We start from the raw sequence: 6929 nt of genomic DNA, 5'->3' as shown, positions 1-6929 counted from the left end.
CCAGCGCACAGTACGCAGAGGGGCGGGTCGATTCATGAGGTCTATATACAGGCAACAATTCAACCAATTTATTATCTCCTAAGCGGGATGAATGGACTTCCCGGATTTCATTTGGATAAGAAATGAGGCACAGCAAAGAAAACCGATCCGTCACAATTTCCCCTTGCTGAAGACAGGCTACGAATGGCGCTTAAGAGCACCATTTATTAAGGCTCACGCTGTACTATCTAGCCCTGGTTCCTCTTGAAATGCTCAATTGCACCACTGCTGGTCATGAATCACAACATGGACTCTCAAATCCCCGGGGACAGAGTCTCCGGGAGAATAAATAAACTGCACCATCAGCCCGCTGCAGCTTACTGGAGGTGATGATATCATAGTCCTCATTTTTACACTTAGTTTTGTTCTCTTGGGTGTTGGAAGAAATAATTTATTCTCTTTTTCATAATTTTCTTCTACCACTATCTGTCTTTTCTGCTCTTTAATTTCATAACCGCTCGATGTGTTTATTCCACTCACTCGGAAGCCTCAAATTAAATCCCAGCTGATACGTTAGGATCGACCTATATTTTAGAGTATCACAGATAGCATTGCAAGAGTATTGCAGAATGTAAAAGATAAGTCCTCTGGTTGTATCTTGGTCATGATTAAAGCAAAAAGGATTAGCTGATTATTTAAGGAACATTTCATTGATTGACAGTGATTTTGATGATCGATTAATTAGTTTAAATAATTTGCAAAAAGTCCAAAATGAGTCACAGACATGAGAAAGCCTACAGACACTTGAGATAAATAATGTTGTCAAGACAAAAAGTCAGGCAACGTAGTCATTAATACTGTTAGCATTTCTATGCTACACTAGCGGCTGGAGGTATGCTGAATGTCAACACATGCTTTCTAACGATGTAATGGTCAATAATGACCGACTGGCTTTACAGGAACAGGGTTGTTCCTTCTGTCTCGAACACCAAGTGATGTGGCGGTTCACTTTGGCAAGCTTCCATTTTTATCCTGTCATCTGCTTTTCTCTGCTGAATCCCTTTGACATGCAGGATACATTTTTCAAACGCATATTGGAGACCCTTCTGTCGGCTTCTCTATGACAAGATGTTTCTCTTTTTCGATTACATGTATTCAGGGAGTGCAGTTAGTGACAGTGTGGGCTCTGTGGTAGCCTTGACAGTTTGACAGAGTAGCATCAGGGGGGCGGGGCTTAGCACAAGGTCAATTACAGTAGAGATATCTTGTCTTGAGAATTGTTGTTGAATTGGCTGAAGGCAATAAAATGTTGAAAAATGCATTATGCGTTAAACTTACATCCATTAGTAAATTAACCTAAAGATCTGATTGAGTCCAAATGGATCCACTACACAGTAATTAGACCAAACGGTGCCCAGTATGGTACAGTCATTTGTATCCGTCATCATTAGAGATACATTAGAGCTACTTGTGTCTTCTACAGCCGGCAGCTTGCTGACATACAGTATTCAATAAGATGTACCCCACTCCCCCGCCCCGCCCCCCCCACTGCTGGGGACTTCTCAAGCTAAATTAACAGCAAATAGCTGCTGTCTCGGACCGTCTTTGTCACAACAATGAAGCATGTAATTGTTTTGTACACATGCACGAAGGCCAACCGCAATATTTACCTCGCTAAAACACTTCCCCCTCTCAAGCCTTTCATGCATGCAGGCACATTTATTCAGGGCTCTCTTATCGGGTGCCACAAAACGGGCAGGTTTTGTGGTGGCGTTGTGCTCTGTAATTGTTTGTGCAGTGCTGGCGTGCACTTCACAGTCCTATCTCGGACATGCTCCTGTTGATGCGGCTTAGTTGGAAAGTCAAGCGAGAGGACGGATGATTTTCTTTTTCATATGTGACGCTATAGGCTCAAGAGAAGTGGGAGGAGGGGGGGGGGGGGGAGGTCACACGTGTTGAACATGAATCTTTGATCAGTAAGAGGCAGAATCGCCACCTCAGAATGTCTGAAGTATGTGTGTCTTTATCAAAGCCAGAATAATGGTGCAAATGATGTGGATTCAAAACACTTTTTCATGCCTCCTTTCTTCTCGCCTTGTTACCCCGTCATGATAAGGAGCGAGGACGGAGGACTGTGTAATATTTGAATTCTGCACACATTTCCATACACATTTGTTTGTAATTTCCATGATCTCAATCTGTCAATCAGACCTCCTCAGTTATGTGCAGCTCTCTGCGCCCGGAGGACCCGGTCTCTCTAAAAACATTGTTAGTCAGTGCAAAGCGTTTTCTCACAGCAGCTCATCAAAGGGCCCCCTGATGAGTGAGGGAAGGCTAACGCATGGCCGACCTCTGACCCGATGCCCCGTTGATGCACAGTTCAGCTGGTGTGGGCTGGAAAAACCACAGCGGCAAAATGGCAGGCTACAGTGATAATTAATAGGATAGATTAGTGCACAAAGTCTCACGCTGTGCACTTACACATTGCCCTCTGGTGGTTACTTCTGCACAAACATAACTGAATGGATATTCCCATGCCTAATGAATGCATGTTGGGAGAGATTTGATCAGAGCACAGATAAATGTGTTTTATTTTAGTGACAACTTTCAAATTAACACAGACGTATACCAGACAACATATTCATCTATTGGCTGAGTGACTTACATTTGGTCTTGCTTGAGTTCAGTACAAATATTACTGTAAAGGGAGCTCTGATATCCTTGGCTTGAGATGTCTTGTTATATTTTTGCACTGGGGACATTTTTTTATATCGTTTCGACCTCACTCTGACCGTCACTATGCAGAACTAATGTAAACAAAGTCATGCCCTTGACCCCAGGTGGCGGAGCTTCAAGCCTTATAAAAGCGGGGTCAACTTCCGGCTCGTGCTCTTTGCATTTCTCGCCTCAGATACCAAGTACAGGTAGGAAACTGTTCTACTCTTGTTGTTGAGTACATTGCCTCATGGTCGGGCTAAGCTGCTTTCTTTATTCGTTCTTAGGTGCTAGTTTTGCTAGCATGCTAGCTGGCTTCCCAGTATTTGTGTACATTTCAGCTTCTTTTGGGTTATCCACTGGTGAAACATAGTGAAATGTACTTGTATTAGTAATAAGTGTTGTGCCCTATCACAGTCTGCAGTTGGTGGGGTTTAGTGTTGTGCATGCTCAGCACGTTCGCGTACTGGGCCAATTTATTTGTGTGGGCTTGGTTTCCCTCTACTGTTGTTCACGGTCAGTGAGGTTGTGTTGTGGCCTTATCCTGCTTTGCCGGGGGCATCATGGATTAGTAGTACTGCCGGTTTTGTCAGTCAGCAATAGACCCCCCACCCCGCCCCCGCCACACGAGGGCCCCTTGTGCTTGGGGATCGCTTATTTTACGTGGACGATCCTCACAATGCTGCTTCCGATCTGTCTAGGGAGGAGCGACTGCAGAGAGGCCTGCTCATAAGCGGCTCACGCAAGCAATTGTGTGACCGTCGTCATGATTCCCCTCACAAACCAAGCCGTGGTGAGGTGCTTAAAGCTGCTAAACGCCCAACTCCTGCACCATCAGCAAAAAGTTGCAGCTCAGACAACCAACATCAGATTCTCACTCGCTCTTCAGAGTTTATCCCAGAGGATGGACAGATTTGAGGCTCGTCCTTCCTCCTAATAGTCATGTGCTGGGATTGGCCTAGCCCCCGATGACTATGAGGGAAACTGTCCAACGGGCTTGCAGCAAGCCATTCCAGGCCTTCAAACAGGGATTTGGAGCACCTCATAAACTACAGATACTCTTGACATGTCAAGTACTGGAGGTGTGTCGGTTTCAACCCTCTTCCTCCTCGCAATCAGAGCGGGAGGAGTTGCTCACCCTGTGTCCAGTTAGGGCGCTGCCTGCCAGTGTAACTCTACTCGACCTCTAAAGAAGTCCTTCTCAGCATTTTGTGTGCCCTAGACGGGGGTTATGGCTTTCTAAACGGCGTTAGCCACATTGGGCGGTTGTTTCCCATGCTTAAGCAGAGCAGGGGTTCTCACTTCCTACAGGGATACGAGCCCACTTAACCAGAAGGGTAGCTACTTCACGGGCTGTGCGTAAGGGCGTTCCTTTGGGAGGCATTTGTGCCGCAGCATTGTGATCTACACCATTTACACTTTAGAGAGCTAATGTGACATGTACCACAGTGAGAACTGTTATGATGCATGTTGACCATTGTTCGCAACAGGCTTGGTGGGATACATGTCTGAGAAATACATATTTTTGCATATTTAAGCAAGTTGAGTACCTCTGACAGTCCATAGTATTATATTAAAGCATATATCATAAATAGTATTGTATATATTTAAAAAAAGGAAGATTTTAGTGAAGTATTGGACATAAAAAAAACATTGCTTTTAGAAGCTCTTGCTGAAATGGCTCATTCAACCACCTAAAGAGTGATTTTGATATCAGTCTACTTACCCAATAGAAAGCTCCTTACTTGGATGGATGTTAATTTTGGCATTTTCACACCAGAAAAGTGGCATTTGAGAAACTATGTCTGGGCCTAATTAGAACCTTTTCATATGGGTTAATGCTTAACATGGGCCTGCTGATGTGATAACGACTTTGTGACCTTCTGAGAATGACACGCATTAAATGCTTTTCTTAGGTTTTACTGAATAAATGTAAGTGCAGAAAGCCTTGAGAAATAAAAGTGACACCTCAAATATCTAAATGCAAAGTATGAAAGCTCACTTTTAGCAATTTCATTTCAGGGCATTTCACAGCAGTCAAGGCTCCCAGAGCCTTATTTTTTAAACATGCAATACCTGATGTTTTTGGCAGCGGCTGTTATGACCACATCATCACCTTTTAGGTTGATGGCAAACCGGTTAGCAACCAGACGCTCACGTGCACATCTACCAGTTATGAAGCAAAATTCATTTGGAGTCGTGTTTGTGAATTTAAGTGAAATATTCTCTCTCTTTTCGCTCTATTTTGGTCTCTACCAACTCCGGGAGAAGATATCTGTCTTTGCAGCGGCTTGCTCACCAGCTGCCTGCTGCAGCCTAAACGAACGCCATGTTCGTAGTGAGAGTGAGACACAAGGGTGAAGACGGTCGGCTCCGTAAAGCCAAGGCGAACTGCAAGCTGTAGGTTCACGTTGTCACATTGTTTTTAAATTGACATTTCATTTGATCATATGAATTATTGATTGGTTGCATTGGCTGTAACAAGATTTTGCCCTCAAACTTGAGTCTAGCAATGTGGAGAGAATCAATATCACAATATCTCAAAATACATCAATATCAATATTGCAAAGATATTTTACGGTTGACCATTGGTACTTTCAAGAACATTTTTACACACATTACTGATGATTATTGCATAACATTGTTAAGTGTGTAACGACAATTAATAGAAAAGCTAGCACAGTCTGGTAATTTTAGAAAATAACACCAATTAACTGTAATGCAGACAACACTTTTGCCATATTCCTTTATCCAAAATCGAAGACAATATTTTGTCTCATATCACAATATCGATGTAATATTGATATATTGCCGAGCCCTGCCCCTAACAACCCCTCCTCTCACAAACATATAAATAACAATAAGGTGTCTGAGAGCACTTGACCTTTAAATATCTCATTTATTTGACATCAACATTTGTGATGTATTGGCAAAATTGGTAAATATTGATTGGTTCCAGCTTCTCCACTGTTAGGATTGGAATTTGGACTGTGATTTAAACTATTTTCTCACATGTTTCTCACTCATTTGACACATGACTATGGATTAGATATGAACATACTGTCCACTAGTGGTGGAATATAATTAAATACATTTACTCAATTACTGTACTTAAGTACAAATTTGATCATTTTGATTCAAGCCACTTTCTTCTTCTGTTCCGGCACATCTGAGGTGCGTACATTCTCACTGCATATTCCTCTTTAATAAATACTTGTTTATGCGTGGGAAAGGTTTGCGGTGCCTATCGTTTATACATCTTGCCCCAGATGTTCTGTGTGTCTCTCTCTCTGGGCCCACTGAGATACATGCCATACTTTACTTGGACTCTCTCCCTTCTCATCAAATCTGTCAGTCAAATGGATAACACAGAGAATGGAGAATCGGCAGCGTCAGCGAGGACATGATGGAGAAACTCTCTGCAACGCCTGACCCTCCTCTACCCTGGCGCGAGTCTCCAAGGCTCTCGTTGCCATGGACACTGGATGAAAGTCTGTAAAGCGCAGTGGTGTGGCTCTGCAGTGACGTCGCACTGAGCACTTAGTGCTTTGTTGTTGTTGTTTTCCTTTTTGATTAGGTCCATTTCAATAAAAAAGGCCTTATGATTCATGTTGGATGTATTATATTCTGTTTAAATAGAATACATGGAAAAGGGCATTTTATGTATTATATTCAATGAGGGGTGATACAACTCAATGTCAAGTTTTACATGAAAATAAACAAGGAAAATGTTGTAATCTATATAAAATATTAAAAGACAAAAGAGTTTCAGAATATAAACAATTAAGAAAAAATACTTGACAAAAACAAGTGTGAGCGAAAGCTGCCTTTTTTGTTTTTAAACACATGAGCGCACAGAACGAGCTTCAAACGCAACCACGACATGACCGTATGAAGTTGTTATGGGGAGAATGTCGGCAAACAGTTGCCTATTTACACATCCAATAGACACCAAGCCGCATTAGCATTCATATGGAGTCTTTTCCTGTCCATACTTCATATAAATCCAATATTCACTCTAATTGCAGCTCTGTCTTAGCCTCGGCTACCTCCTGAGGGAATTATCCAGCTAAATGTTGTGTTCACCAGCTGGTTGGTAACTTGGTATGTAGCCGGGTAGCTAACATAGCTTATAGAGGGTTTATCGTATGCTACTTGCAGTACTGGCACACTGAGCACCTATTGTTTTGTTGACAGTCAAAGTTAGCACCCAGCTGGTGAACATATGGAGCATT

This window comes from Cyclopterus lumpus, chromosome 18 (genome assembly GCF_009769545.1).
Source record: "Cyclopterus lumpus isolate fCycLum1 chromosome 18, fCycLum1.pri, whole genome shotgun sequence".
In the NCBI taxonomy this organism is placed as follows: domain Eukaryota; kingdom Metazoa; phylum Chordata; class Actinopteri; order Perciformes; family Cyclopteridae; genus Cyclopterus; species Cyclopterus lumpus.
Note: the sequence above shows the minus strand (reverse complement) of the source record.